The following is a 21,333-nucleotide window of genomic DNA, read 5'->3' as shown; positions in this document are numbered from 1 at the left end:
CGGTCGTTAACAGAAACAACACATATGTTTCGATGTACCTGTGATAAATCTGAATCTTAACCTATTAAATGGTTTAGAAAGAGGTACATTTCACAAAGTGGACGTGGAGAGGATATTTCCTACAGTGGGGGAATCTAAGACCAGAGGGCACAACCTCAGAATAGAGGGGTGTCCATTTAGAACAGAGATATGGAGGAATTTCATTAGCTAGAGGGTGGTGAACCTGGAGATTTCATTGCCACAGACAGCTGTGGAGGCCAAATCATTGGGTATATTTAAAGCAGAAGTTAATAGATTCTTGATTAGTCAGGGTGTCAAAGATTATTGGGAGAAGGCAGGAGAATGGGGTTGAGAGGAATAACAAACCAGCCATGATGGAATGGCAGATCAGACTCGATGGGCTGAATGGCCTGATTCTGCTCTAATGTCCTATGAATCTGAATATGGATCGTGTACATTGAGCCCAGAAGCAGCTGAAGCTATTAGCATTTCTCTACCCAGCTGAAAATTCAGCCTCATAGAATTGGCAAGGAGTCAGTGGGAAATCTCACTTGAAGCAGGGGTCCAGATGGCCACGAAGTTTTGGGAAGGTCCCAAAGCTGCACACAGACATACACACAGGTCACAAACAGGAAATGGAAAGTCATGGGAAAGGAGACCAGGTCAGCTGAGTGACACCGCAGAAGGTTCGGGAGGGACCAAGGAAGGCCGTGCAGAAGATGTGGTGACCAACTGCCTGCAGGGACTCACTACATAGCAGAATGTTATATACCCAAGCAGAGCATATTTAAAGCAGAGGTTGATACGGCCTTGATTAGTAAGGGTGCCAGGTTACAGGGAGAAGGAAGGAGAATGGTAGAGCAGACTCGATAGGCCAAAAGGCCTAATTCTGCTCCTACATCCTATGGTCCAAACCAACTGTTGAAGGAAGATGTGGCTGAGATTTCGGTAAATCTCTGGGATCTGGGAGAGTCCCAGAGGATGACACATCCTCTAACAAGATAGGACCATAACACTTAGCAGCAGAATTAGGACAAGGGACCCTAGTTGGGGTGAGTGTGTGTCTCAGAATGGGATGTATTGTGGGTGGGGGGTCCCAGTACAGGGTGTATTGTGGGTGGGGGGTCCCAGTCTGAGGTGTATTGTGGGTGGGGGGGTCCCAGTACAGGGTGTATTGTGGGTGGGGGTCCCAGTGCAGGGTCCATTGTGGGTGGGGGGGTCCCAGTGCAGGGTGTATTGTGGGTGTGTCCCAGTACAGGGTGTATTGTGGGTGGGGGTCCCAGTCTGAGGTGTATTGTGGGTGGGGGGTTCCCAGTACAGGGTGTATTGTGGGTGGGGGGTCCCAGTACAGGGTGTATTGTGGGTGGGGGGTCCCAGTCTGAGGTGTATTGTGGGTGGGGGGGGTTCCAGTACAGGGTGTATTGTGGGTGGGGGTCCCAGTCTGAGGTGTATTGTGGGTGGGGGGGGTCCCAGTACAGGGTGTATTGTGGGTGGGGGGTCCCAGTCTGAGGTGTATTGTGGGTGGGGGGTCCCAGAACAGGGTGTATTGTGGGTGGGGGTCCCAGTCTGAGGTGTATTGTGGGTGGGGGGTCCCAGTACGGGGTGTATTGTGAGTGGGGGTCCCAGTACAGGGTGTATTGTGGGTGAGGGGGTCCCAGTACGGGATGTATTGTGGGTGGGGGGGGGGTCCCAGTACAGGGTGTATTGTGGGTGGGGGGGGGTCCCAGTACGGGGTGTATTGTGGGTGGGGGGGTCCCAGTACGGGATGTATTGTGGGTGTGTGCCCCAGTACGGGGTGTATTGTGGGTGGGGGGGGGGTCCCAGTACGGGGTGTATTGTGGGTGGGGGGGTCCTAGTACGGGGTGTATTGTGGATGGGGGTCCCAGTACGGGGTGTATTGTGGGTGTGTGTCCCAGTACTGGGTGTATTGTGGGTGTGAGTCCCAGTCTGAGGTGTATTGTGTATTATAAGAGTGACCCCAGTACTTCCTCCCACTTGCACACAGTGTGTCTTCCCTCCCTCTCCTTACACACGCTCACTCACATAAACTCCCTTCCCTCCCCCACACTCACTGTCTCTTTCTCATGCACACATAGCCACCCTCCCACAACACACCGTATCTTCCTTCTCTCCTCTCTCTCCCCCACACACACACACCCGCCGCCCTCCCCTCCCACATACTCAGTGTTCTCCCCTTGCCACACACAGTTTTTCCCCGTCCTCCCCTCTCACACACACTCGGTCTCTCTTTCCCACACTGGCACAGAGTGGCGGTGGCTGTGCGGTAACAACGCCGAGGAAAGTGCTTTATCCCCCGGGACCGCTCCGCCTCCACCGCGCTGTTGCGGCCGGCGGTCGGGTCCAGCCTCCAGCTGCAGCGGGCGGGAGGCGGCAGGTCTGCGGAACCGACCGGCTGGACTGCGGTGAGTGCCGGAGGTGGTGGGGATGATTTGAACGAGACCCGTGCGCTGCCACGGCCGGGGCTCGGCGTCACAGCAAGGCAGCGCCGGTGGGGAAGGGGGACGGTTGTGGATGGGAGGTGGGAGAAACGACCTAGAACCGGCCGGGCCGCCCTTTCCCAGGAATCCGCAGCCTCCTACAGCGCAAAACGAGATTACTCGGCCCGTCGATGCCGTGCCAGCCCATCCAGTCTCCCCTATCCCGCTTCCCTGTTGAATCCGCTCTAGTGGGTCGAAGGACAACGAATTCCCTCGCTGAGGGAGCGCCGCACGATGCGAGTAACTTGTGTTGAGGCAACGGCGCAGGCTGCGGGGCATTACTGAAGAGCCGCGCCGTGGGAGGGGCAGTACTGAGGGGGCGTCGTGCTGTGTGATGGTCGGTACTGAGGGAGGGTCACACTGTGGGAGGGGTGGTACTGAGGGAGAGTCACACCGTGGGAGGGGTAGATGAAGTAGGGTGTTTGCTGTTGTACTGAGGGATTATCATGCACTCAAAGGGGTGGTGAGGGAGTTCTGCCTTTTCTAGTTTTGCAATGGGAATTGATTTCACAGACATCCCTAGGTCAGGGAAGGGCTGCACTTCAAAAGCGCCTTCCATGTCCCCTTCATCCCCTTGCAAACGTTTCCCAGCCAGTCAGGGAGTTTGTGAAGTCTTTGTTGCAGTGTGTACCCAGTTGGTTTTAGTCTGGTGAATAATAGTGTGTGTTAAACTGAGAGAGATTGAAATGTGTTTGTGTTTGGGAGGTGTCTACCTGAATCACGCCCAGGTGAGCAAGGTGAAGATTTTCCTTCTGTAGCAGTTGTAGTTTTCTGCTTCATTTCTGTAGCCCTGGAATATGGTGGGACTGTCTAGTCTCCCTGCCGAAGGAAGGGGATGGGTGCAGGGAAATGCTGGGAGGTTGGGATGTCAATGTGGACTGAATGTGTCTAACTCCATCGACCAATGAGCAGTGATTTCACTCAAGTAATCTTGCAGGACATAGAACAGTACAGGCCCTCCAACCCACAATGTTATGCTGACCTTTTAACCTACTCCAAGATCGATCGAATCCTTCCCTTCCACATAACACATCCTGTGTGGAATGAGCTTCCTGTAGAAGTAGTAGAGGCCAGTTCAGTTGTGTCATTTAAGGTAAAATTGGATAGGTATATGGACAGGAAAGGAGTGGAGGGTTATGGGCTGAGTGCGGGTAGGTGGGACTAGGTGAGATTAAGAGTTCGGCACGGACTAGGAGGGCCGGAATGGCCTGTTTCCGTGCTGTGATTGTTATATGGTTATAACCCTCCAAAAGGTGACATCCATCACTAAGGACCCCATCTCCCAAGACATGCCCGCTTTTCATTGTTACCATCAAGGAGAAGGTACAGATGCCTGAAGGCACACACTCAATGATTCAGGAACAGCTTCTTCCCTTCTGCCATCCAATTTCTGAATGGACATTGAACCCATGAACACTACTTCACTACTTTTATTTGCACTACTTGTTTAATTTAACTATTTAATATAAATAAATGAATTTAATAGAGTGTAATTCACAGTTTTTATTATGTGTTGTAATATACTGCTGCTGCAAAAGCAAGAAATGTCATGACCTATGCCGGTAATATTAAACCTGATTCTGATGTTTCTATCATCCACATCTAACTAAGAGTTTTTTTTTTAACTGTCCCTAATGTATCTGCCCTGGTAGAATGTTCCACACACCCACCACTCTACGTAAAGAACTTACCACTGACATCCCCCTCTACTTTCTTCCAATCACTTTAACATTTTGTCACCTTTGTATTGGCCATTTCTGCCCTGGGAAATGTCTCTGGCTGTCCACTCGATATGTGCCTCTTATCCTCCTGTACACCTCTATCGAGTCACCTCTCATCCTCCTCCACTGCAAAGAGAAAAGCCCGAGCTCACTCAGCCTTTGCTCATTAGACATGCTCTCTAATCCGGGCAGCATCCTGGTAAATGTTAAATCAGGACGGCCTGATTCTGTGCTGTACAAATCCCTGGTGAATGTTTCCCTGATGGTCTGCCTAAAACCAAACATCACAGGTTCAGAACCAAGGCTGGGCTGTCCAAGACAGAGATGAGGAGACGGTGAGTAGGTGGGTGGGAATGTCATCCCGTCGGGCAAAGGTTAGAAGGTTTCTGGATGTTAATGAAATCAGGATGAGGGTGTTTGATGTAGAGCAACGGGCTGAGACAGAACAGGGAAAGTGGTCATTACAACCTCTGTTGCTGTGCCTATGTCTCTGTGCAGGAGTGTGTGCTGTGAGAGAGGGATGGCAGTGTGTGTGGGGCTGTGTGTATGTGGGAAGACCATACAGAACAGAAACTGTGTGTGTGGGGGGGGGGGGTTACAGAGGGTGTGTATGTGAGAGGGTCGTACAGAAGGTGCCTGTGTGGGGGGTGTTACAGAGGGTGTGTATATCTGTGTGAATGTGGGAGGGCCGTACAGAACAGAATTTGTGTGAGTGTGTGTGTGCGCGCGCGTATAGAGGGGGGTTTACAGAGGGTGTGTATGTGAGAGGGTCGTACAGAAGGTGCCTGTGTGGGGGGTGTTACAGAGGGTGTGTATGTCTGTGTGAATGTGGGAGGGCCGTAAAGAGGGTGTGTGTGTGTGTGTGTGTGTGTGTGTGTGTGTGTGTGTGTGTGTGTGTGTGTGTGTGTGTGTGTGTGTGTGTGTGTGTGTGTGTGTGTGTGTGTGCGCGCACCAGGTTTGTACAAGGCTATGTGTCAAACTGTCTGTACCAGCTGAAGGTGACAGCTCTCTGAACTAAAGCCACTTCCGCTCCACCCACCCGATTCCGGTTCTCTCCCAACAAACTCCATCTGACCTGTTCCTTAACCCCTGCACTGGGAACTGCCTTTCTCCCAGTGTGTGAATGTGGAGCTATTTGTCCCCTGGAGGGGCAGTTAGTGGTGATACTAACTCACCATTCACCCCCCTCACTCCCCACTCCACCCCAGGGACGGCTCACTCCAGGTGTGAGTCCAACAGGGACAGTCAGGCTGATGTCCTGGATTTTCTGGGCCACCAGTGAAGCATGTCAGGGTAACGGTCAGGGGGTGGGGGAGGGAGGTGGGCACTTGGCTGGTATATTGGAGGGTTAAAGGAGAAGGAACTTTGATACAGGGACAGGGGCAGGGGTTGGGTGAGGTCGAGTAGGAGGGTCTCAGCCTGAAAGGTGGAATGTGTGAGGGGGAAGGGAATGATTTGAGAAGCAGTATTTAGTAAGGAGACAGAAATATCAAACTTCTCCCTCTGTTTCCCCCCACTTTGTTTCTCTTATACCTCTGGCCCTATACCCCTTCTGTTTCCTCTCCACTGCCCTCACAACCTATCCCCCTCTGGTTCCCCACCTCCTTCCCTTTCTCCCATGGTCCACTCTCCTCTCCTATCATTTTACTTCAGCCCTTGACCTCTTTCACCTACCACCTACCCCCCTCCACCCACCCACCTTCTCATGTCTAACATTTCCATGTCTGCCAAGGTTGAAAGTTTGAGTAGTGTCAAGTTCACAGAAACTGAGATGAGACAGGACCAGATAGATGTGTGTTTTAATGGAGGTTTGTAAAGTGATGGGCCCTACATCACAGAATTGGTCTGGTCCAGAAATGAGCTGCCAGTGGAAGTGGTGGATGAGGGTTTGGTTAAACATTGAAGAGAAGTTTGGGTAAGTATGTGGGTGGGAGGGGTGTGGAGGGCAGTGGTCCAGGTGCAGGTTGAATAACAGTTTGGCATAGCCTAGATGGACTGAATGGCCTGTTTCTGTAGTGCAGAACTCTATAACAATAGAGGGACATAGACCAAATGTGGGGAAATGAACAAATTTAGACAGACATTTTATTTTATATTTGTTTATTTAGAGACAGCACAGAACAGTCCCTCTGACACACCAAGCCACACAGCCCAGCAATCCACCTACTTAACACTAGCCTAATCACTGGTGGGCTCCCTCCCTCAAGAATACATGTAGCTTCAGCCTCAGCCTCAGCCGACCCCATTCTGCATCAACAGTTTAGCTGGTGGAGACCAAATACAACATTTCCATGTCGGCCGAGGTTGAAACTACTAACCCACACTTCATTGGACTGTGCAAGGAAACCAGCATACATGCGGGAAAATGCACAAACTGGGCTGAAAAATGGCAGGTGGGATATAATGCACACGAGTGTGAGGTGTTGCACTTTGGGAGGACAAACCAGGGTAGGATTCGTACAGTGAGTCTTAGAGCACCGAGGAGTGTGGTGGAACAGGGGGATCCATAACACAAATCCATAATTCTTTGACAATGACATCATAGATAGAGAGCAGAAAGAAAGCTTTTGGCACATTGGCCTTTATAAATCAATGCATTGAGTACAGGAGATGGGATGTTATGTAGTAAGGCCTCATTTGGAGTATTGTGTCCAATGCTGGTCACCTACAAGAAAAAATATCAAAAAGATTGAAAGAGGTCAGCAAAATTATGGAATGAAATCAGCGAAATGAAGAAAAACTTCACACAGAGAGTGGTGAATCTGTGGAATTCTCTGCCACAGGAAACAGTTGAGCCCGGTTCATTGGCTATATTTAAGAGGAAGTTAGATATGGCCCTTGTGGCTAAAGGGATCAGGGGGTATGGAGAGAAAGCAGGTACAGGGTTCGGAGTTGGATGATCAGCCATGATCATACTGAATGGCGGTACAGGCTTGAAGGGCCGAATGGCCTACTCCTGCGCCTATTTTCTATGTTTCTATGAAAATTTACAAGGATGTTATTGGGCTGGGAGGACATGAGTTATAGGGAAAGGTTGAAGAGGTCAGGACTTTAATCCCTAGAGTGAAGGGAAATGGGGAGATTTAATAGAGGTATATAAAAATTATGACGCAAATAGATTGAGTAAATGGAAGTGGGCTTTGTCCGTTGAGGTTGGGTGAGACTCAAACTGGAGATAGTGGTTTAAGGGTGAAAGGTGAAATGGTTAGGGGAACATGAGGGAGCACTTCTTCACTCAGAGGGTGTTGAGAGTGTGGAAAGCAGTGCCAGTGGAGGTGGTGGGTGCAGGTTCTATTTCAACACTGAAGAGAAGTTTGGATAAGCCAGAGAGTGGTGAATCTGTGGAATGCTGTGCCACCAACTGCGTTGGAGGCCAAGTCTATGGGTATATTCAGGGCAGAAGTTGATCGTTTAGAACATAGAATAGTACAGCACAGTACAGGCCCTTCAGCCCACAATGTTGTGCTGACCCTTAAACCCTGCCTCCCATATATCCCACCACCTTAAATTCCTCCATATACCTGTTTAGTAGTCTCTTAAATTTCACTAGTGTATCTGCCTCCACCACTGACTCAGGCAGTGCATTCCACGCACCAACCACTCTCTGAGTAAAAAACCTTCCTCTAATATCCCCCTTGAACTTCCCTCCCCTTACCTTAAAGCCATGTCCTCTTGTATTGAGCAGTGGTGCCCTGGGGAAGAGGCGCTGGCTGTCCACTCTGTCTATTCCTCTTAATATCTTGTACACCTCTATCATGTCTCCTCTCATCCTCCTCCTCTCCAAAGAGTAAAGCCCTAGCTCCCTTAATCTCTGATCATAATCCATACTCTCTAAACCAGGCAGCATCCTGGTAAATCTCCTCTGTACCCTTTCCAATGCTTCCACATCCTTCCTACAGTGAGGCGACCAGAACTGGACACAGTACTCCAAGTGTGGCCTAACTAGAGTTTTATAGAGCTGCATCATTACCTCTTAAACTCTGTCCCTTGACTTATGAAAGCTAACACCCAACGAGCTTTGTTAACTGTCCTATCTACCTGTGAGGCAACTTTCAGGGATCTGTGGACATGTACCCCCAGATCCCTCTGCTCCTTCACACTACCAAGTATCCTGCCATTTACTTTGTACTCTGCCTTGGAGTTTATCCTTCCAAAGTGTACCACCTCACACTTCTCCGGGTTGAACTCCATCTGCCACTTCTCAGCCCACTTCTGCATCCTATCAATGTCTCTCTGCAACCTTTGACAATCCTCTACACAACACCACCAACCTTTGTGTCATCTGCAAACTTGCCAACCCACCCTTCAAGCCCCACATCCAGGTCATTAATTAAAGTCACGAAAAGTAGGGGTCCCAGAACTGATCTTTGTGGGACACCACTAGTCACAACCCTCCAATATGAATGTACTCCCTCCACCACGACCCTCTGCCTTCTGCAGGCAAGCCAATTCTGAATCCACCTGGCCAAACTTCCCTGGATCCTATGCCTTCTGACTTTCTGAATAAGCCTACCATGTGGAACCTTGTCAAATGCCTTACTAAACTCCATGTAAATCACATCCACTGCACTACCCTCATCTATATGCCTGGTCACCTCCTCAAAAAACTCTAACAGGCTTGTTAGACATGATCTGCCCTTCACAAAGCCATGCTGACTGTCCCTGATCAGACCATGATTCTCTAAATGCCCATAAATCCTATCTCTAAGAATCTTTTCCAACAGCTTTCCCACCACAGACATAAGGCTCACTGGACTATAAATACCCGGACTATCCCTACTACCTTTTTTGAACAAGGGGACAACATTTGCCTCCCTCCAATCTACCGGTACCATTCCTGTGGACAACGAGGACATAAAGATCCTAGCCAGAGGTTCAGCAATCTCTTCTCTCACCTCGTGGAGCAGCCTGGGGAATATTCCGTCAGGCCCTGGGGACTTATCCGTCCTAATGTATTTTAACAACTCCAACACCTCCTCTCCCTTAATATCAACATGCTCCAGAACATCAACCTCACTCATATTGTCCTCACCGTCATCAAGTTCCCTCTCAGTGGTGAATACCGAAGAGAAGTATTCATTGAGGACCTCGCTCACTTCCACAGCCTCCAGGCACATCTTCCCACTTTATTTCTAATTGGTCCTACCTTTACTCCTGTCATCCTTTTGGTCTTCACATAATTGAAGAATACCTTTGGGTTTTCCTTTACCCTATTTGCCAAGGCCTTCTCATGCCCCCTTCTTGCTCTCCTCAGCCCCTTCTTAAGTTCCTTTCTTGCTACCCTATATTCCTCAATAGCCCCATCTGATCCTTGCTTCCTAAACCTCATGTATGCTGCCTTCTTCCACCTGACTAGATTTTCCATCTCACTTGTCACCCATGGTTCCTTCACCCTACCATTCTTTATCTTCTCCACTGGGACAAATTTATCCCTAACATCCTGCAAGAGATCCCTAAACATCGACCACATGTCCATAGTACATTTCCCTACAAAAACATCATCCCAATTCACACCTGCAAGTTCTAGCCTTATAGCCTCATAATTTGCCCTTCCCCAATTAAAAATGTTCCTGTCCTCTCTGATTCTATCCTTTTCCATGATAATGTTAAAGGCCAGGGAGCAGTGGTCACTGTCCCCCAGATGCTCACCCACTGAGAGATCTGTGACCTGACCCAGTTCGTTACCTAATATTAGATCTAGTATAGTATTCCCCCTAGTCGGCCTGTCAACATACTGTGACAGGAATCCATCCTGGACACATTTAACAAACTCTGCCCCGTCTAAACCATTGGAACTAATCAGGTGCCAATCAATATTAGGGAAGTTAAAGTCACCCATGATATCAACCCTGTTATTTTTGCACCTTTCCAAAATCTGCCTCCCAATCTGCTCCTCGGTATCTCTGCTGCTACCAGGGGGCCTATAGAATACCCCCAGTAGAGTAACTGCTCCCTTCCTGTTCCTGACTTCCACCCGTACTGACTCAAAAGAGGATCCTGCTACAGCTACCTTTCTGTAGCTGTAATAGTATCCCTGACCAGTAATGACACCCTCCTACCCCTTTTCCCCCCTCTCTATGCCTTTTAAAGCACTGAAATACAGGAATATTGAGAATCCATTCCTGCCCTGGTGCCAACCAAGTCTCTGTAATGGCCACTACATCATAATTCCATGTATGTATCCAAACTCATCACCTTTGTTCCTGATGCTTCTTGCATTGCCCTTCTACCTTACTACCTTTACACCCTTTATTCTGCTTCTCTTTCCTCAAAGCCTCTTTATATGTTAGATCTGGCTTTACTCCATGCACTATACTTGTAGTTCTCGCATGATCTTTATCCTCCTCCACCTCACTATCTGCTCTAACACTCTGGTTCCCCTCCCCCTGCAAATCTAGTTTAAACCCCCCCCCCCCCCCGCCCCCAGAGCAGAACTAGCAAACCTTCCTGCAAGGATGTTAGTCCCCCTCCAGTTTAGGTGCAACCCATCCCGTCGGAACAGGTCCCACCTTCCCTGGAACAAGGCCCAATTGTCCAGAAACATGAAGCCCTCCTTCCTGCACCAACTTCTTAGCCATGTATTTAGCTGCATTATCTTCCTATTTCTAGCCTCACTAGCACGTGGCACGGGTAGCAATCCTGAGATTGCAACCCTGGAGGTCCTGTCCTTCAACTTTGCACCTAACTCCCTAAACTCTCTTTACAGGATCTCCTCCTTCTTCCTATCCACGTCATTGGCCCCTACGTGGGCCACGACATCTGGCTGCTCACCCTCCCTCTTGAGAATACTGAGAACTTGATCCGAGATATTGCAGACCCTGGCACCAGGGAGGCAACAGACCATCCAAGATTTTCAATCTCTCCCACAGAACCTCTTATCTGTCCTCCTAACTATTGAATCCCCTATCACTACTGCTCTCCTCTTTTCCCTCCTTCCCTTCTGAGCTGAGGGTCCAGTCTCGGTGCCAGAGATGTGACCACTGCAACTTGCCCCTGGTAGGTCGTCCCCACCAATAGTATCCAAAATGATATACTTATTGTTGATGGGAACGGCCACAGGGGTGCTCTGCTCTTCCTGTCTATTCCCCTTCCCTCTCCTGACAGTCACCCAGCTACCTGCCTCCTGACCTCCTGACTTTTAGGGGTGACTATCTCCCTGAAACTCCTGTCTATTTCTGTCTCTGTCTCCCGAATGATTGGAACTTCATCCAGCTCCAGTTCCCTAACTCAGTTTGTCAGGAGCTGCAGTTGGATGCACCTTTTACAGGTGTAGCCATCAGGGACAATTGTTCTCGCCCTGACTTCCCACATCCTGCATACAGAGCACTCAACTGCCCTAACTGCTGCCTCCATTACCTTCTTCTCAGTTAATTAGATTAGTTAAAGGAGCTTACCCGGCCTTACCTGACTGGGAGCAAGTTCATCCTCAGCCTCTGCTCGCCAAATCCTTCCTACTCTGTGTCACACTACTCCGTCGCCCACTCTGTTAATCTGCTCGCTTTTTAAACTCTCCCGCTGTCTCAGAGACTGACCTTCACGCACTTGCGCAGTTGTGCCCCGTTCAAACTGCCAAATAAATGACGTTTCCTGATCGGTCAGGGATCAAAGGATGTAACAGGAAGGCAGGTGTATGGAGTTCAGTGGGATCTTATGGTACAAGTATGGGAGGGGGTATAAGACCATAAGATAAATGAGCAGAATTAGGCCATTTGGCCAGTTGAGTCTTCTCTGATATTACATCACGAATGATCAATTTTTCCTCTCAGCCCCAATCTCCTGCCTTCTCCCCGTATCCCTTCATACCCAGACCAATCAAGAATCTGTCAACCTCTGCCTTAAATATACATAAAGACTTGGCCTCCACAGCTGCCTGTGTCAACAAATTCCACAGATTCACTACTCTCCACCTAAAGAAATTCCTCCTCATCTACGTTCTAAAAGGACGTGACTCTTTTTTGAACTGTGTCCTTTGGTCTTAAACTCTTCCACAATAGGAAGCATTCTCTCCACATCCACTCTGTCGAGGCCTTTCACCATTCAATGGGTTTCAATGAGGTCGCCCTTCATTCTTCTGAATTCCAGTAAATACAAGCCCACAGCCGTCAAACGCCTTTCATATGACAAGCCATTCAACCCTGTAATCATTTTCGTGAACTTTCTTTGAACCCTCTCCAGTTTCATCACATCCTTTCTAAGATAAGGGGACCAGATCTGTTCACAATTCTCCAAGTGAGGCCTCACCAGTGCTTTATAAAGTCTCAACATTACATCCTTGCTTTTATATTCTAGTCCTCTTGAAATGAATGCTAACATTGCAATTACCTTCCTCACCACAGACTCAGCCTGCAAGTTAACTTTCAGGGAATCTTGCACGAGGACTCTCCAAGTCCCTTTGCACCTCAGTTTTTTGTATTTTCTCTCCATTCAGAAAATAGTCAACCCTTTTGTTTCTTCTCCCAAAATGCATGACCATAAACTTCCCAACTCTATTCCACCTGCCACTTCTTTGCCCATCTTCCTAATCTGTCTGTCCTTCTGTAGCCTCCCTATATCCTCAAACCTATCTGCCCCTCCACCTATCTTCATATCACTTTGCAACAAAACCATCAATACCATTATCCAAATCATTAACATGTAACATAAAAAGAATTGGTCCCCAACACAGACCCCAGTTGAACACCATTAGTCACCAGCAGCCAACCAGAAAAGGTCCCTTTATTCCCGCTCTTTGCCTCCTGCCAATCAGCCACTGCTTTATCCATGCTAGAAACTTCCCTGTAATACCATGGGCTCATAGCTTGTTAAGCAGCCTCATGTGTGGCACCTTGTCAAAGACCTTCTGAAAATCCAAATACACATCAATTGATTCTCCTTTGTCTCTCCTGCTTGTTATTTCCTCAAAGAATTTTTGATTGGAGAAAGGCTAACTTTGAGGAGATGCGCAGGGATTTAGAGAGAGTGGATTGGGTCAAGTTGTTTTATGGGAAGGATGTAATAGAGAAATGGAGGTCATTTAAGGGTGAAATTATGAGGGTACAGAATCTTTATGTTCCTGTTTGGTTGAAAGGAAAGGTTAAAGGTTTGAAAGCGCCATGGTTTTCAAGGGATATTAGAAACTTGGTTCGAAAAAAGAGGGATGTCTACAATAGATATAGGCAGCATGGAGTAAAGGAATTGCTCGAGGAATATAAAGAATGTAAAAGGAAACTTAAGAAAGAGATTAGAAAAGCTAAAAGAAGTTTGGTTTGGCAAATAAGGTGGAAGTAAATCCGAAAGGCTTCTACAGTTATATTAAAAGCAAGAGGATAGTGAGGGATAAAATTGGTCCCTTAGAGAATCAGGGTGGTCAGCTATGTGTGGAGCCGAGGGAGATGGGAGAGATTTTGAACGATTTCTTCTCTTCGGTATTCACTAAGGAGAAGGATATTGAATGGTGTAAGGTGTGGGAAACAAGTAAGGAAGTTATGGAACCTATGACAATTAAAGAGGTGGAAGTACTGGCGCTTTTAAGAAATTTAAAAGTGGATAAATCTCTGGGTCCTGACAGGATATTCCCCAGGACCTTGAGGGAAGTTTGTGTAGAGATAGCAGGAGCTCTGACGGAGATCTTTCAGATGTCATTAGAAACGGGGATTGTGCCGGAGGATTGGCGTATTGCTCATGTGGTTCCATTGTTTAAAAAGGGTTCTAGAAGTAAGCCTGGCAATTATAGACCTGTCAGTTTGACATCAGTGGTGGGTAAATTAATGGAAAGTATTCTTAGAGATAGTATTTATAATTATCTGGATAGACAGGATCTGATTAGGAGTAGCCAGCATGGATTTGTGCGTGGAAGGTCATGTTTGACAAACCTTATTGAATTTTTTGAAGTAGTTACGAGGAATGTTGACGAGGGTAAGGCAGTGGATGTAGTCTATATGGACTTCAGCAAGGCCTTTGACAAAGTTCCACATGGAAGGTTAGTTAAGAAGGTTCAGTCGTTAGGTATTAATGCTGGAGTAATAAAATGGATTCAACAGTGGCTAGATGGGAGATGCCAGAGAGTAGTGGTGGATAATTGTTTATCGGGATGGAGGCCGGTGACTAGCGGGGTGCCTCAGGGATCTGTTTTGGGCCCAATGTTGTTTGTAATATACATAAATGATCTGGATGATGGGGTGGTAAATTGGATTAGTAAGTATGCCGATGATACTAAGGTAGGAGGTGTTGTGGATAATGAGGTGGGTTTTCAAAGCTTGTAGGGAGATTTATGCCGGTTAGAAGAATGGGCTGAATGTTGGCAGATGGAGTTTAATGCTGAGAAGTGTGAGGTTCTACATTTTGGCAGGAATAATCCAAATAGAACATACAGGGTAAATGGTAGGGCATTGAGGAATGCAGTGGAACAGAGAGATCTAGGAATAACAGTGCATAGTTCCCTGAAGGTGGAGTCTCATGTAGATAGGGTGGTGAAGAAGGCTTTTGGAATGCTGGCCTTTATAAATCAGAGCATTGAGTACAGAAGTTGGGATGTAATGTTAAAATTGTACAAGGCATTGGTAAGGCCAAATTTGGAATATTGTGTACAGTTCTGGTCACCGAATTATAGGAAAGATATCAATAAATTAGAGAGAGTGCAGAGACGATTTACTAGGATGTTACCTGGGTTTCAGCACTTAAGTTACAGAGAAAGGTTGAACAAGTTAGGTCTCTATTCATTGGAGCGTAGAAGGTTGAGGGGGGATTTGATCGAGGTATTTAAAATTTTGAGAGGGATAGATAGAGTTGACGTGAATAGGCTGTTTCCATTGAGAGTAGGGGAGATTCAAACGAGAGGACATAATTTGAGAGCTAGGGGGCAAAAGTTTAAAGGAAACACGAGGGGGTATTTCTTTACTCAGAGAGTGATAGCTGTGTGGAATGAGCTTCCTGTAGAAGTAGTAGAGGCCAGTTCAGTTGTGTCATTTAAGGTAAAATTGGATAGGTATATGGACAGGAAAGGAGTGGAGGGTAATGGGCTGAGTGCGGGTAGGTGGGACTAGGTGAGATTAAGAGTTCGGCACGGACTAGGAGGGCCGGAATGGCCTGTTTCTGTGCTGTGATTGTTATATGGTTATATGAATTCCAGCAGATCTGTCAAGCAAGATTTTCCCTTGAGGAAACCATGCTAACTACAGCCTATTTTATCATATGCCTCCAAGTACCCTGAAACCTCATCCTTAATAATCGACTCCAACATCTTCCCAATCACTGAGATCAGACTATCTGGCCTATAATTTCCTTTCTTCTGCTTCTCTCCCTTCTTGAAGAGTGGAGAAACATTTGCAATTTTCTTGTCTTCCAGAACCATTCCAAAATCTAGTGATTCTTGAAAGATCATTACTAATGCCTCCACAACCTCTTCAGCCGTCTCTTTCAGAACTCTAGGACGCACATTATCTGGTCCAGGAGACTTATCTACCTTCAGACTTTTCAGTCTCCCAATAACTTTCTCCTTAGAAATGGTGAATTCACACACTTCATGACCCCTGACATCTGGAACTTCTACCATACTGTCATTGTCTTCCACAGTGAAAAGTGATGCTAAATACTTACTCAGTTCATCCGCTATTTCCTTGTCCCCCATTACTACCTCTCCAGCATAATTTTTCAGTGGTCCAATATCCACTCTTGCCTCTCTTTTACTCCTTATGTATCTGAAGAAACTTACTTTCATATTCCATCTTTACGTTAATGACTTCTGTATTTGCCTTCTGGTGGCACTTGAAAGCTTCCCAATCCTCTAGCTTCCCACTTCTATTTGCTCCATTGTATGCCCTCTCTTTGGCTTTTATGTTGGCTTTGATTTCTCTTGTTAGCCATGTTGTGACATCTTTCCTTTAAAATATTTCTTCTTCTTTGGGATGTATATATCCTGTGCCTTCCGAATTGGTTCCAGAAATTCCAGCCATTGCTGTCCTGCCATCATCCCTGCCAGTGTTCCCTTCCAATCAATTCTGGCCAGTTCCTCTCATGCCTCTGTAATTCCCTTTACTCCATTGTACTACTGATATATTTGACTTCAGTTTCTCTTTCTCAAATTTCAGGGTGAATTCAATCATACTATGATGACTTTCACCTAAGCATTCTTTTACCTTAAGCTCTCTAATCATTTCTGGATCATTGCACAGTACCCAGTTCAGAATAGCTGATCCTCTAATGGGCTTAACCATGAGCTGCTCTAAAATGCCCTGTTGCACTCACTCTAGAAACTCACCCTCATGGAATCCAACACTAACCTGATTTTCCCCAATCTACCCTCATGTTGAAATCCTCCATGACTATTGTAACATTGTCCTTTTGACATGCATTTTCTATCTCCCATTGTAACTTGTAGACCACATCCTTACTCCTGTTTAGGGGGTCTGTAAATAACCTTCATCAGGATATTTTACACTTGCAGTTCCTTAGCTCGGTCCATAATGATTCAACAGCTTCCAAACCTCCGTCACCTCTTTCTCACGTATTGATTTTATTTTTTTACCAAATGAGCAAAGCCACCTCCTCTGCCTTCCTACCTGTCCTTTTGATACAATGTGTATCCTTTGAACATTAAGCTCCCAGCTCTAATCTTCTTTCAGCCATGTTTCAGTGATGCCTACAACATCATACCTGCCAATCTGTAACTGTGCTGCAAGTTCATCGATCTTATTCCATACACCGCACGCATCCAAATACAACACCTTCAGTCCTGTATTCACTCTTTACGTTGGAACTCATCCTGTTTACTGTAATTTTACCCCATCATCAGCCTGTCCTTGCTATGAGTCTCAGTACATACTGCCTCTGTTTGTAAACCAGTGAGCTCACCCTCAGTACCATAACTCCGGTTCCCATCTCCCTGCCAAATTAGTTTAAGCCCTCCTGAACAATTCTAGCAAGCCTGCCCACAAGGATATTGGACCCCTCGGGTTCAGGTGTAACCTGTCCCTTTTGTACAGGTCATACCTTCCCCAGAAGAGATCCCAATGATCTGTAAATCTGCCCCCTGTACCAGTTCCTCAGCCACACATTCCGCTGTCAAATCATTCTATTCCTACCCTCTCCGGCCCTGTATCTCTGCCCCAGCTATTGGAGGCCTATCTCCCGAACACCTTCTTCATCTGCCTCTACTGCCTCCTTCAGGGTACCTTGGACTTGGTCACCAAGCTCTCTCTGTACTTCACTATTCCCATGGACCCTACCATTCCATGTGAATAGCGAGCCATAATTGGTCTTACCGCAGTGCATCACCCGGAAGACTCCAGATTAAATTCCACCTGTCTTACCCAGCAATCACTATTGTCTCCATTTGATTTTCAGAGGGATCCTGGTGTTGTACACAAGCCTTTGGGAGCCAATATATAGTCGCAGCAGGCAATGAGGGATACTGGCCTCTATTTGCAGGAAGTTTGAACCACTGAAGACTTTTTGCTTCAATAAAACAGGCCAGTTGTGATTACACCTAGAGTATTATGCATATTAATAGAAACAAGAGATTCTGTAGATGCTGGAAATCCAGAGTAACACACACAAAATGCCGGAGGAATTCAACAGGTCAGGCAGCATCTATGGAGGGGAATAAACAGTTGATGTTTCAGGTAAAGAACCATTATCAGGAGTGGAGAGGAAGGGGACAGAAGCCAGAATTAGAAGATGGGAAGGAAAGGAGTACAGGTTGGCAGGTGATAGGTGAGGGGGAAGGTGGGCAGGTGGAATGAAGTAAGGAGATGGGAGCTGATAGGTGGGAAAGGTAAAGGGCTGGAGAAGAAAGGGTCTGACAAGAGAGGAGAGTGGATCATGGGAAAAGGGGAAGAAGGAGAGGCACTGGAGGAGGTGATGGACAGGTACCTATCCAAAATCAAACTCATATCTATGACTTCTGTTGGCAACTCGTTCCACGTTCTCACTACCCTGAGTGGAGAAGTTATTGCTCAGGTCCCCTCCTGAACAGTCCCGAGGTAACCAGCAATATGGCTTTGCTGGTGATGCAGAAAGCTGGTTTGGACTATGTCTGGCTCAAGATGTTCTTGGAGTTCTGCTGTGACCTGTCTCTTTCCTCCCCCCAGGGTTTGGGCATCCAACGCCCTCCGTCCTTATGCCCAGTGTCACTGAAGAGGCAAGATCCTCCTCTTCTGCTGAAGGTCAGTTTCTATGTGGTTCTGATCACTGATACCCACTTCACCCTGCCACCAGCCGCAGGCACCCTGTAAATGCTGGCTTACAGTGGGAACGGGGGCTAGTTACTCCCACTGAGAGGGGTTGGGGGGGAGCCGCAGCAATATTACAACACAGAGCAAGTGAGCTCAGATGCTGCTGTTCAGGGGTTGGGCAGCCCCTCAATGATGAGTCAGCTGAGGCAGGGAGTGTGGAACATAGGAGGGGAGGTTGTTTGAAGTGGGGGAGGGGGAGCACAAGACAAAGGGGAAGGTGGGACGCAGGACGAAGGAGAGAGGGGTTGTTTGAGTTGGGGGGAGGGAGTGCATGGGATGGAGGAGGGAGAGGGAGTGTGGGATGGAATAGGAGTTATTTGAGGTGGGGAGGGGGAGTGTGGGACAGAGGAGGGAGGTTAGTGTGAGATTTAGGAGGGAGGGGGAGTGTGGGACAAAGGAAGAGTTGTTTGAGGAGGAGAGAGTGTGTGTTTGTGCTGTTGGGAACAGACAGGAAACCTATGGAACGTGCCTATGCCTGTTTGGGGGTTTTGGCGCTGTGCATGTTGCTGCCTTGCACCCTTGGTCTGTTCCAGCTGCTTGGATCGTGCTGTGCAGTCATACAGCTGTTTGCAGCTGGACGTGGCAGATCCAGGAAGGGGTGGGGGGGCTGCTCCTCTCTCTCTGGATGTAACTGAGGGAGAGTTAGCTGGCCTACAGTTCCCAGAGTGAATCTGTAAGGAGAGAGTTATTGATCACAGCGGGTGGCCGTCTCAGCCCCTCCCCGCCCTCCAGCAGGGTAAGATTCTATCAACAGGCAAGGTGCGTGATGTCAGTGTAAGCACCGTCCTCTCACCCCCATCCCCTCCCTCAGCAGAATATGGATGAACCTCTGGGCTCAGTGGGATTAACTCCCACCTCACAGTAGCCAGTCGTGTCTCCTTACAGGCAGTGGGGGGAATTGAACCCAGGTTGCGGAAGACAGAGAATCCTGAATAAGCAGAGAGCTGGCACAAGCAGGTAGGACCAAGTGGCAGCCGCCCTGTGGTTGGTGACCAGCCAGTCAGCAGCGTGAGGCTCCTCAATCTTCTGAATGAGTCCAGGGTCCATAACCCACCGACCATCATTCAAATCGAGTAATTAACTGTACTGTGGAGAACAGTAGGGCTCTACAACGAGTAGTCAAAATTGCCCAGTGCATCACCAGTATCAGCCTCTGCCATCGAGGGCTTTCAGTATTCCCAGAAAGGTGCAGAAAAGTGCCAGTAACATCCTGAAGGTTCCCACCCACCATGCTCATGGATTGTCTGTCCCACTGCCTTTGGGGGGGGGGGGGGGGGGAGACTACGTAACAGGCACACCAAGACCACCAGACTCAAAAACAGTTATGTTCCCCAAGTGGTGAGGCTGATCAACACCTCCACACCCCCAACCACCACTACTTTATCATTTCCTTCAGTCACCTTGTGTATAGACACAACTGTGCCTCGTGTCACTTTATGAACATGCAATCAGTCTATGTGTATAAGCTATCTTATGTATTTATACTTACTGTGTTTTTTTTAATTCTTATTTTGTTCTTTATCTTATTGTGGGTTTTTTTGTGCTGAATTGAACCCGAAGAAACAATTATTTTGTTTCCGTTTACACTTGTCTACTGGATATAAGAGTAAACTATCTTGAATCATGAGATAGACTTCAACTCAGATTATTGGCTAGGTGAAGAAGGTGGAATTGGTGGCTGGTGGTAAATTCCAGCCCCCACCCCCCATTTGTATAGTTCAGGACAATGCCAGTAAGTCACTGGTTGTCCAAACCCATCCTGGGAGAGTGTAAAGGAAACCGAGCCCACCCTGGGAGTGTAACAGGAAACCGAGCCCACCCTGGGAGTGTAACAGGAAACCGAACCCACCCTGGGAGAGTGTAACAGGAAACCGAACCCACCCTGGGAGAGTGTAACAGGAAACCGAACCCACCCTGGGAGTGTAACAGAAAACCGAACCCATGCTGGGAGCGTAACAGGAAACCGAACCCACCTGGGAGAGTGTAACAGGAAACCGAACCCACCCTGGGAGAGTGTAGCTGGAAACCGAACCCACCCTGGGAGTGTAACAGGAAACCGAACCCACCCTGGGAGAGTGTAACAGGAAACCGAACCCATCCTGGGAGTGTAAGAGGAAACCGAACCCACCCTGGGAGAGTGTAGCTGGAAACCGAACCCACCCTGGGAGTGTAACAGGAAACCGAACCCACCCTGGGAGAGTGTAGCTGGAAACCGAACCCAACCCTGGGAGAGTGTAACAGGAAACCGAACCCATCCTGGGAGAGTGTAACAGGAAACTGAACCCACCCTGGGAGTGTAACAGGAAACCGAACCCACCCTAGGAGAGTGTAGCTGGAAACCAAACCCACCCTGGGAGAGTGTAACAGGAAACCGAACCCACCCTGAGAGTGTAACAGGAAACCGAACCCACCCTGGGAGAGCGTAACAGGAAACCGAGCCCACCCTGGGAGAGTGTAACAGGAAACCGAACCCACCCTGGGAGAGTGTAGCTGGAAACCGAACCCACCCTGGGAGTGTAACAGGAAACCAAACCCACCCTGGGAGAATGTAGCTGGAAACCGAACCCACCCTGGGAGTGTAACAGGAAACCGAACCCACCCTGGGAGAGTGTAGCTGGAAACCGAACCCACCCTGGGAGTGTAACAGGAAACCGAACCCACCCTGGGAGAGTGTAACAGGAAACCGAACCCACCCTGGGAGAATAACAGGAAACCGAACCCACCCTGGGAGAGTGTAGCAGGAAACCGAACCCACCCTGGGAGTGTAACAGGAAACCAAACCCATCCTGGGAGAGTGTAGCTGGAAACCGAACCCACCCTGGGAGTGTAACAGGAAACCGAACCCACCCTAGGAGTGTAACAGGAAACCGAACCCACCCTGGGAGAGTGTAGCTGGAAACCGAA

General features: G+C 48.0%; 1 protein-coding gene across 1 annotated transcript in view; it reads left to right on the top strand.

The window, feature by feature from the left end:
* Positions 1–2,135: 2,135 nt before the first annotated feature.
* The window catches only part of LOC140741687 (G-protein coupled receptor 22-like), a 43,304-nt gene continuing 24,106 nt past the window's right edge, over positions 2,136–21,333 (top strand). The window contains 2 exon segments of the mRNA XM_073071965.1: positions 2,136–2,423; positions 18,286–18,360. The gene's annotated coding sequence lies outside the window, so the exon portion shown is untranslated.

This window comes from Hemitrygon akajei, chromosome 19, assembly GCF_048418815.1.
Source record: "Hemitrygon akajei chromosome 19, sHemAka1.3, whole genome shotgun sequence".
Classification (NCBI taxonomy): domain Eukaryota; kingdom Metazoa; phylum Chordata; class Chondrichthyes; order Myliobatiformes; family Dasyatidae; genus Hemitrygon; species Hemitrygon akajei.
This window is presented reverse-complemented; position numbering and strand designations above follow the sequence as displayed.